At 40.1% G+C, this 11,889-nt stretch overlaps 1 long non-coding RNA gene across 1 annotated transcript in view; it reads right to left on the reverse strand.

Moving 5' to 3' along the window:
- The window catches only part of LOC306962185, a 109,804-nt gene extending 109,368 nt beyond the window's left edge, over positions 1-436 (reverse strand). Inside the window, exon 1 of the long non-coding RNA XR_013792810.1 lies at positions 361-436. This is a non-coding gene — a long non-coding RNA (uncharacterized lncRNA). The remainder of the gene's footprint in view (positions 1-360) is intronic.
- Between the last annotated feature and the right edge of the window lie 11,453 nt (positions 437-11,889).

The raw sequence follows: 11,889 nt of genomic DNA on the forward strand, positions 1-11,889 counted from the left end.
CTTAGCGGGAGAAAAATATTATCACTAATTCTGAGCTGAACAAAAGCTGTTTTTTCATTTCTTAAATTCCAAAAATGGTTTGTGTAATACTTCTGGCACTGAAACCATAAGAGCCACTTTGAGAAAAACACTTTTGACTGACCATACTTTCTTCTTTATGGTAACTAACCATGAATATCAAATTCATAAAGTCTGTAAAGACGAGGAAAATAATAATAATAATAATAATAATAATAATAATAATAATAATAATAATAATAATAATAATAATAATAATGAATAAATAGAAGACAATTAATCGATTTGATATTACTCTAATGGCTTGAAATTTAGACTGAAAACAAAAAAGTGTAATCTCACCTGTGGACAAGCCCACGAGCAGAATGAACGCTTTGACAAACATCTTCAGCAGGTGGTGTGGCTTCAGTCTCGAGTGGACAAAGAAATGCCATCCAAGCGCAACATCTTCTTTAAATACTCGCAAACTATCTGACCACGCCCACATCAGGCGGTGCTTTGTGGTTTGGAAATTCCACCCTTTCTTGAGATTTTCAGTTGATACTTCTGTAAAATACAATATATACAATATAATTCAACATCTGCAGCTAAATGTTTGATATTAAATTAATGTTATCATGTCGTCAAAGATTGTTTTTATGTTATAAATGTAGTCATATTTGATGTTTGATGATATTTGATATTTGTTGAAGTCCAAATGTTACTTTACATATACATTTCTACATGGTCTATGTATACTTTGTAATCATTTAGACTCTCATTTATTATGCGAATGTAGCAGAGAGAGGTTTTTAACCTTAGCTTTAAGACACACAGATAAGTTCCATTGAAAAAGGGCACAAGTTCCATTAGTTTAACAGAATTTATGGTAACACTTTAGATTACAGACCTCTACATACAGTGTACATACAGTGTACATATAGTGTAATAAAGATATAAATCCAATGTAATTACGATGTAATTACATGTAATAAACACTCGATTTTAATACAGTGTAATTACAGAATACTTACACAGTACTTACAGGGTAACTATATTGTAATTACAGTGTAAAATAATGTTAAAAAGATGTAATAAACATGTAAATGACATGTAATAAATCCTTCAAATACTGTAGATATAATGTAGTACATAGTACTAGCAACGTAATTACATTGTACTTACAGTTTAATTACATAGCATTAAGCCCGTCTGAATTGTAATAACGTATTTACACTGTATCTACATAGTAGGTACAGTATAATTATACTATATTTACCCAATATTAATACTGTAACTACACTGTACTTACATCGTTATTAAAATAATACATGTGTAAATAAAGCTTTAAAGTGGTTTTGTTGTGATGTAGTTACAGAACATCAGCAATGTAATTCAGGTGAACACTGTCTGGAACCACAAAAGTTCATTAAATGTGTGGCTTTATCACTATCTGGTTCATATTGGAATGAAGCAAAACACATTTTGCGCGGGAGGCGACCAGGGAGGCGACCAGGAGGCATCCGGAACAGATGCCCGAGCCACCTCAGCTGGCTCCTTTCGACGTGAAGGAGCAGCGACTCTACTCCGAGCTCCTCCCGGGTAACTGAGCTCCTCACCCGATCTCGGAGGGTGCGCCCAGCCACCCTGCGAAGGAAAATCATTTCGGCCGCCTGTATTCGCGATCTTGTCCTTTCGGTCATGACCCAAATCTCATGACCATAGGTGAGGGTGGGAACGTAGATCGATCGATAAATCGAGAGCTTTGCCCCGACTCAGCTCCCTCTTCACCACAACAGACCGATACAGCGACCGCATCACTGCTGACGCCGCACCGATCCGTCTGTCGATCTCACGCTCCATCCTATTACAATTCAGACGGGCTTAATGCTGTGTAAATAAACTGTAAGTACAATGTAATTACGTTGCTAGTACTATGTACTACATTATATCTACAGTATTTGAAGGATTTATTACATGTCATTTACATGTTTATTACATCTTTTTAACATTATTTTACACTGTAATTACAATATAGTTACCCTGTAAGTACTGTGTAAGTATTCTGTAATTACACTGTATTAAAATCAAGTGTTTATTACATGTAATTACATCGTAATTACATCGGATTTATATCTTTATTACACTATATGTACACTGTATGTACACTGTATGTAGAGGTCTGTAATCTAAAGTGTTACCGAATTTATTTGTTACAAAATGTTTTTCGTTCAATGCCTTTCATAAGTATGCTTTATTCACAACCTTTAGCACAGATGTATGTTTAGTCCATGAGATACATATTTCAGATTTGGGGCAAGAGTCCTCCAACCAGGCCCCGCCGACCACTGAACAGACCCATATACATATATAGATCTACGATGACACCACATGTGCCTATTATTGCTTTGCAGGTCGCCTCCAAAGTTGGTTCAGTCCATGTTCACACAAGTACGTACCAAACATGGCCACCTAACAACAATCAGCTGTTCAACAAACTTATTCCCATGACAACGGGCGTCGACCTGTAAATGTGCCACAGTCACTCCTCCCCCCCTGGTTAAATGCAGTGAGGGTGAAAGAAAGATGTACCATGATGATTTAAAGTTGATTCAATTATCCCCGTAAGACCAGTAATTCAAACGCCCTCATGCAGCGCGGATTCATTCTGTCTTCGCGCAAAAAAGAGGCATCAGAGCAAGAGAAGTTTGGCCCGAGGTCGGCCGCATTCACACCACACCCGCTCCGACGCAGAGCGAGACGCGCCGCTCCGAGACCTCCTGTTTCAGCCACACTCGAGGCGGCTGTTTAGACCGACGTAAAGGACTGTACTTCTGTTTGTTAATTGCAAACAATGAAAGAGGAAGTCATTAAATTAAAATGTTAGTTTTTGTTCAAACTCATTCCTAATTTTCCTAACACAGTTTATAGACACTTTCACAGAAACGCTAGAATGATATTTGTACAAATGCTTTATATTCAGATGCACAGTTTTCTAGCGACAAAAGTCTGAGTTTACAAAGGAGGGCAAAATGAATTTTGTTTCACTACTAGAAAAAAATAAAGAAATCATGTACCAAAGGCACAGTGCACTAACAAACGGCCCTCAGTAACCACTTCTCCTTCACCTCTATGTAGAACCTGATCAGGACTTGAATACTTCTCTTATTCTGTTCTGTCTTTTGTATGAATATGTTAGTTGTTTAAGTTAATTGTCATTGCTTTTTTAATAGCTGTTAGCTCTAGGTTAAAAAATAATAACAATTCTTAAATGAACACAGACATTTGCTCCAATTAAGAACATCCAACGTGATGTTTAATAATTTTTGTCTTAGAGCTTGGATCTTGGCATTTGGTCACATTTGAGCCCAGCCCACTCTGAGTCACTGTGATTTGATTGGCTTCAGAGTCACACTGTGGGTCAGACACCGTGAGTGACAGAAACATGACGTTAAATAGTGAGCCCTTTATTTTCAGAAAAAAGGCTGAGGCCTCTTTGCTCTTAAATGGTTGTATTTTAATGCATTTTAGTATACACATTTTTCTAATGTAATTTTATCAAATCAACTTATTGATTTTGATCATGTTTTTAATGCTTTTTATTGTATTTTTTATTGTGTTTGATGTTGCTGTGAGGCACATTGAGTTGTCATGTGCATGAAATGTGCCATACAAATAAATTTGCCTTGCCTCGCCTATCACAGACTGAGAAGTAAAGAAGGAAGTCATGGTAGATACTGCTTTAGAACATTATACTTCTCCTGAATGTGAGAATAAACGATTAAAATTCAAGTATTTCTTAGTATTATGTGTGAAAATTACTCTCTCATTTGTATCTGCTGTAGAGTCATGTTTGTCCCAGCTCCTCTGAGTCGTGGTGCAGCAGGACTGATGTGGACAGATGTTACAGAAGAAGCTCATGAGGTTCATTTCTTCAACAGTTACTATAGCAACTATTTACTCCAAAGTAAAAGTACCATGACTCAGGGGAACTGGGACAAATATGACCTATAGCAGATATTCTTCAACCTTCATATGCATCTGTGTTTGTCTTTGTTTCTTTTAATTGTAATAATAATTTCTTCTATATTTTTTGTTTTTACCATATTTTTGAGTGTCAGAATATGATATAACCCTTATAACCAGCAGAAGTCTGAACTTCTGTTTTAAGCAAAGTCTCCAGGACTTCCTTCTTCACTTGTCACTCTGTGACTGAAGAGCAAGGAGGGCTTTTACAGGAAACAAAGAGCACATTGAATTTAGCGCCATGTTACCGTCACTCATGGTGTCTGGCCTAAAGTCAAACTCTGAAGAAAGTCAATTCACATTTACACTGAGAAGGTTGGAAGGGCGCCCACTTGTCACAAAGTGCCTCCAAAAGGCCGGACCAAATTTTTTTTTTTTTTTTTTTTTTGGACCATCGGGTTGAAGGGGTTAAATTCAGTGGCTGAAGAAGGAATGTTTTTGTAGTCCAAGGCAAGGCAAGGCAACTTTATTTATACCGACATTTCGTACACAAGGCAACTCAATGTACCTCACAAAAGAAGATATGCGAAATTACAATCAGGTCAAGTGAAGGCAAAGCACTTATAGAAACATCAAGACATGGGAAATACACATTATACCTGGGCAGGCGCTGGAATTTTTTGTTGGGGAGGGGCGCCCGCCTGTCGACTGGAGGGTGGGGAGTTGGGAAAAAAAAAGTTTGTGAACGCAGACGGATTTGGGGCGTGGTTAGAGAGGGGATGTGTGTGCAGTTATTTGCATAGTCCTTGAAATGAATGTTCTGAAATAATGTTTGTAAATATAGTCGCAGAAGCCTCAATCTGTATCTGGTTTAGCTCCGTGACTTGACCTTGAGTGGGGAATGTTGACGAAATAGGAGAGATAAGAGGTCCAGCTGCTTCAATCTCCTCTCAGGAGGAAAATATTTACTCCAGTATTAGTTTATCAATTTATAGTAAATTTACTTTCTCAGCAGTTCTCCAGAGCAGGTAGTTCCTTCACAGTTCATCCCGAGATATAGTCCTCCTATTGTCCGTCTCCACAGCGAGCTGCCAGGTCGAATACAACAGTCCATCGTTGTGCTTTACTTTCTGGTGTAATTCCATCACTCGGTCACTCCCCGCTCCAAAGTCCTCGTTCATTTCAAGCCACAGCAGCGTCGTGCAAGCTGTCAACTTTACGACTTTATGATAAATCAGGGCATAGCCCAGTCCATACCCAGCTATCAAGAGACCAAATAACCGACAGGACCGCTCGGCAAATGATCCACATACTCCAACATCCTGTCAAAATCCAGTCAGGGAAGACAACCTCCTCTGTGGCCTCACTTTGTGAAAAAACAGTATCAATTTAGCTGAGATTCCAGTTAATCAATTCCATAGTTTAGTGGTCCGGGAGGACAGAGAGCAGGTGATCCAAGAGAAACAAGAGTCAAACAAAGACACTTGCAGAGGCAGGAAAAAGCATGAAAGCCAGGAGCAGTCAGAAAGCACATCTGCACTCGACAGAGACAGGAAGAGTCCAATACGATGCAAGCAGTTTTTCATGAACCAGCTGTTGTTGATGTTGTTTCCGCCCTGGGTGAGGACGGTCGGATTGGGCAAATGCTGCTGAAGCTCTAGGTCTTGCATATGGATCAACAGTTGACCTGATCACGTGAGCTAGAATCAGGACATAGGAGCTACGTATTTGATGAACTGAGATGCAACCATGAAAAAACACACCCAAAATTAAAGAGGCAGGACAGGAGGATACAGTTCTTTCATGTTACAGCTATTCTTTTTAATTGTGTTTAAAAACAGGCTGTTTTTTGTTGACATCACTGTGACAGTGACACTGAAAAGTGGCCCTAAAACGTCCTTATAAACTTATCCCTGTGACTTATCGGGATGTTAGAAATGTGTTAAGAAAGTTTGAAATTAGTTTGGACAGCAATTAATTACAAATAATGAAAGCAAACAAAGTGAATTAAAAAAAATCAGGTATAGGGCCTATGTTTTGAAGAATGTTTTTAAAGATCTAATTTCTAACCTGAGTTGTTGAGCTTTGAGTCTCTAAAATCAAGGCGTAATTTTAAATACTTTCTTACTTAAAGAGGCTGGATGCAAGTTAGTCATTTTATGCTCACTACTGTCACCTCAGGTCTTATGCGGAACTGCAGCTTCTATATTAAGCTCGTGCATGACGGCACTTCAGACCCGAATTAACACCTTGTTGAGTGACAGTGCAGGTCTGAGCTCATTCTACACACTAGGACGGGGTGTCCAAACTTTTTCATTGGGGGGCCGCATATTGAAGTGTACACGGGGTGAAGGGCCGTAGATCAGTAGTTAGTGCCGCAAAACCTTCGACTAGCAGAGGTTTAAATTGTGCCCCATACCTCTATTTAAGCTTAAAACCTTCATGCCAGCTCTGTCGCACAATAAAATGTTAGTTGTTCGGTTAGAATTGTATAGAATTATTACATTTCAAATAAAAAGGTCCATCTCTGGTGATGTGTACCAATACAGCAAGAGGCCGAGGGCCACCATAAATTGGTCTGAGGGCCGCATTTGACCCCCGGGCCGCACTTTGGACACCCCTGCACTAGGACATGGCTGGAACATGTAGGGGGAGGAAAATACTTAGCTTTAATATTTTTAAACTGCGTATAGTCCCTTTAAACCTAGTTTATTCAAGACCAGATAAGATGTATATGTTTGTGTAAGCTCTACGTTGTGCAGGAGTTTTCCATTGTACACAAAAGTTGTGATGTTTTTAGGGCCCTGAAGTTTGTCGCTTTTTGCTGCTGTCAGGAGAGCCGAGCGGAGAACCAATCACACACTGTTCAAATGATTCATAAACTATCTCTTCATTGTGTAATGAGTCGTCAGTTTGTGATGTCGACAGAGGAGGAAAGCACCCTGGCCTTTGAGGATCACCAGAACTGCACCAACGGATTTGAAAAAGTCTTGAACTGGAAATCAGAAATGTGTGAACTGGCCAGAAAACACTGACAAACACTGACATTATTATATAGACTTTGATCATTACTTTTACTGGACACTGTTTCTTACATGAGTTGCTACAAATGGGCTTTTTTTCTTTTTCATGGCTGTTCACTTTTAGTAAAAACATGATACATGAACCCAATAACACCATAATGGCAGGATCTGCAGGGCCCCACGTTTGTTGTGCTTAACTAAGCAGGCAGAGTGTGGGGCCACTAAGCTAGTTTCTCTTGTATAACTTGTGTCTGTTCAATGAGAAAAAACCGCTACAGGACTCCAATGTAAAAGGTACTAACTAAAGTATGTAACAGTTTGTTCAAATGTCGGCTTAAAACTCCTTCCTGTTTCTCTGCTCTAGCACAGTGTGCACGGCATAAAACCACAATGTGGAGTTTTTGAACTACAAGCTCTAAAAATAAACTTATTCACACCATTAATTTGACAAACACAAATGCAATACAGTCATTTTAGCTTAATTTTACATCATGAATTCAGCAGTTAAATCACTACTACACACAATACTAATAGATACAATACTGCATACATACTTTATTTATTTATTCAAGCTTTGGCAGAGGATCAGCCATATGGAAACGACAAACAAGGTTGACCATTTAAAATGTGGTATTATCTTTAGAAATCCATTTTATTATCTGCTCAAACAATACATTTATGATTGCACTTGATCACTCAATGGACAAAATAATGCTTTGGAACATCTGGATAACAAAAAGTATACACAAATACAACTCCATGTATTGTCTGAAATGAAGAGGTGTTGAACCGTTACAGAAACAGAGTAAAAATGGCGGAGGAGAGCAGGAGCAGGGCCAAAGCGGGGCCAGTCGTGACAGCGCTGTTGCACAGGTCTGTAGAACAGCAGACTATGGGGTCAATACACAAAGCCTGGATCATGCAACACTTTACGACATTTCCTGAGAAATGAAAAAAAAAAACACACATTATAATCATTTCAATCTCAGGGGCAGAATGATCAGGGCAGAGAAAATGCCTTACCGCCCTGTTCAACAATGGCGCATCGATCAAAAACTCCAAAGATCGGTACCTTTTTGCAAACCACAGTGTTTGTGCAGTTTTGGCCTTGGCAATCATAGCACTTCAATGTGTAGGCTGTGGAAAAACAAGAACACAGTTGCTGTGAAAAGTGTTCATGTTTAGCTTTCAAAACACTCCATACAAATATAATCAGTAAGTCAGGCACTATTGGATCAATTTCCAATTTCTTAAATTCCAAAAATGGTTTGTGTAATACTTCTGGCATTTCAACCACAGTTTAAGAGCCACTTTGAGAAAACTGTCCAGACTTTTGACTGACCCTTTACTGTCTTCTTTGTACGGTAACTAACCCTGAATGTCATACACATAAAGTCTGTAAAGACGAAAAAATAATAATAAGAGACGAAAATTCATAAATGAGACACAGTATGGCTAGATCATGGCTTGAAATTTAGACTGAAATTGGGACAAAAAAAAGTATTCTCACCTCGACAAGCCCACGAGCAGAATGAACGCTTTCACAAACATCTTCAGCAGGTGGTGTGGCTTCAGTCTCGAGTGGACAAAGAAATGAAATCCAAGTGCAACCTCTTCTTTGTTCGGGAGACTCCAAAGGCACAAGCAGCTTCAAATACCTGTTTGATGCTTTGTAGCAGCTGCTCTATTCATCTGATGTATTTGTCTGGCTGAAACTGTCCTCATTGTGCTTTTATCATGCAAAGGCTGCATTTATGCTCTTTATGCTCTTTGTTTATGTTTGTTATTGATCTGCAATAAGAAACAAAGACACTTTGCTATCGGATAATCAACTTGAAATCACCAGTTACAGTGAGCGCTTACGGTCCAAAATTAATGAGTTCACAATTATGGTTAAACATAAAAGTTAAAAGTCTTCCCTCCCATGGGTCAATGACATAAAGCCATTTGGTCACAAATCAATTAACGACTGGTAAAGTAACCTTTTCTCATAAAACAATACAGCTAAATAATAATAGTAAGCTATTGGATGTAGCTCAGATTTTCAATGACTACTTTATTGACTCGGTCATGACAACAGCTAAATGTTTTCTCATTCATTGCGTTTTAGAAAAGAAAAGTGTCCATGTCTCTGTCATCACCAAGCTAGACGAACCTGTGCTTGCCTTTTAGTGGAATAAAAATCTGTGTCAATCATAGGCAACCATTGATTACCATAAGTTTAACATTGCTCAAACTGCTCAAAAACATGTATAAAGCAGTACTGTAGATTTACGGTGACACCACATGTGCCTATTATTTCCCTGAAAGGCAACACATAACTTTTGATTCACTTAATGACTTCCTTTTTTATTGTTTGCAAAAAAAAACAGGAAGAGAGCCTTAAAAGAGCATAAACATTTTATTTGTGGGCCAAACTAATTCCTAACTTTCCTAAAATATATGTTAGGATATTAGTAAGTATATGTCAGGATATCCCCAATTCTTCACAGGGACGAGTTTATAGGCACATTTCACAACTGGCAGGGTCACTTTCACAGAAATGTTAGAAACCTGCTGTGACGCGATCCCTATGTAACCACTTCTCCTTAACGTCTATATAGCCTGGTTCACACGGGAAGATTTTAACATTTGTCAGATTTTCCAAACCTGAGAGACGCCACACATGGTGTTAAAAATCATGTGCAGCCAGGTGGCAAAATCACACACGAACCGATCTCACTCACGAACATTCCCAGACAGGAAATCTCGCGAAACTTCTCAAGATCAAACGTGAGTAAACAAACATGGAGGACGGAGAAGGGGTGGTGGCGATAGTCTGTAGTATGTTTTTAACTAAAAAAAAAAGGCCCCGACCTCTGGTGCACCATGACAGCTGCTTCGATTTTGGATTCCTCTCGGTGCTTCCCGGTGCTTCCTCGCTGCCTCATCACCTCATCTCCTCGCTTTCTAATTGTTACAGTCAACAGGCTGCTGCTCTTTTGTCCTCGGGGCTCACCACACACGACGAGAAATTAGGCCAAAACAATCCAACATGTTGAATTGCCCCGATATGAGAAATCGGCGTGATCCCAACGTCCTTCTGAGCAGACAAGAGCAGAGTCTTCACACGTCGTCACAGCCAATCGTATCAATAGTATCCGATGACGTATGAAGTACCCGCTGTAAACTTTCGAGCTGGATCCGTAAATAAACGTTTTATTTTATTTTGTCCGTAAACAAACTACAAGCTTCTCGTTCAGTGATTGGTCCCCAAATCCAGGCAAAGATTTCGGCCATGGTCCCCAGGCTGCTGTGAAGTTCGAAATGATTTGAGTGCACACAGCCACATGGGGATTCCCAGGCAAGATAGTAGCAACTCTTACCTTCAAGCCGCACATCGGAGGCACCATGGAAGACAAGTACTCGAGAGGCATACCAGGAGGCACACCGGGAGGCACACCGTGAGGCACACCGGGAGGCACACCGGGAGGCACACCGTGAGGCACACCGGGAGGCACACCGGGAGGCACACCGGGAGGCACAGGCATGCCAACGCTAAATTGCACAAGATCACTACATTAATATTAATTTTAAAGGATTAAAAGGCAGGGATTTACAGACTTAAAAACGCTTACCTGCACCGCCATAATGCAGCGCGCACCCAAACTAGTAAGGGGGGCAGACACCGGGAGGACGGAGTGAAAGAGTCAGAGGGAGAGGGGAAGGTAAAGGGGCTTTGTATGGGGCAACGCTGTCTGCATAGAACAAGAGCATTTACGTGGGGTGTTTCAGGGCACGCAGTGTCACACAGTAGGCTTGTTCCAGATGAGCCAGACAGACGCAGTTTTGACAGCCGTACATGCTGGTTAGACTTCTGTCCTACCTCCTCCAGACTTGCTCTGACGTCACGGGCACATGGGGCATCGTGAGACCCCAAAGAGACCAGCCGTCTTCATCAGCCGCTGCATGAAACTATTAAAGTTAAAATAGACCTCAGGTTTAATGCTTTTCAGAACAAACTCATCATTTTTTCTCACTAACTTGAACAAACGAACAAATGACAACGTTTTGTCAGGGGGTAAATTCAGGAGTTTCATTTAGGATAAACTTGAAATGAACGCGATATCTGAACGAGACGCTGTGTGATCTGAGGCGCTCTCGCTACTCTTGCCGATCATCCAGAAGAGCCGCAGCCGCATCTGTTTTCTTGAGGTTTTTATTGATTTGTGCAAAACACCGCAAATCCCAAATAGGGAAATAATAAGAAAGGAAAAGCAGCTGCCTCAGGTTCCATACTGCCTCAGAAGTCACATCAGGCCATATACTTCTTATATACTACTTATATTACTTCTATATTATTACTTTTTCTATATTCAAAAGCGGTTTACGGTCTTCCATTTATTCAGTTTAATTTGACGTTTAATGAAGCAAGAATAAAGCATGTGCAGATTTTAATAACAAGTCTGGGGTATTCCCGGACACTGGCAAATGTAATAAAGTGAGATTTAACAAGGGGTGTGCAGCGCTGTTAAGAGCATATTTTACATTAAAGTTATGTCACGCAAAGCAGAGAGGGCTCAGCTCCTCAGTGTGTGTCCGGCCACATGAAACAATTGGACGAGAACCAGGCAAAGTGTTGGGGAAAGCTCAGCACATCACACTCCCCGGAAAGAAGCTCAGAAAGCATGTTTTAGGCAGATGTTGGGGACAAGGCATTTAAGGTTTATACTGCATCAGGCGCATACTGGGGGGGAAAAAACTCCTGGACTAGTCATAACATTTGTATGTAGATGTTGAGGATGTAATGTAAATCTCCAAATTAAGCAGCAGTGTGGGGGATTCTGAATACAAAATGTCTCCCACCTTACCTTCCATGTGTAACAGGTGAGTTACAATACAAGATGTCCAATATAAATAGCAC

Source organism: Gobius niger, assembly GCF_951799975.1.
Source record: "Gobius niger genome assembly, chromosome: 4".
Lineage (NCBI taxonomy): Eukaryota > Metazoa > Chordata > Actinopteri > Gobiiformes > Gobiidae > Gobius > Gobius niger.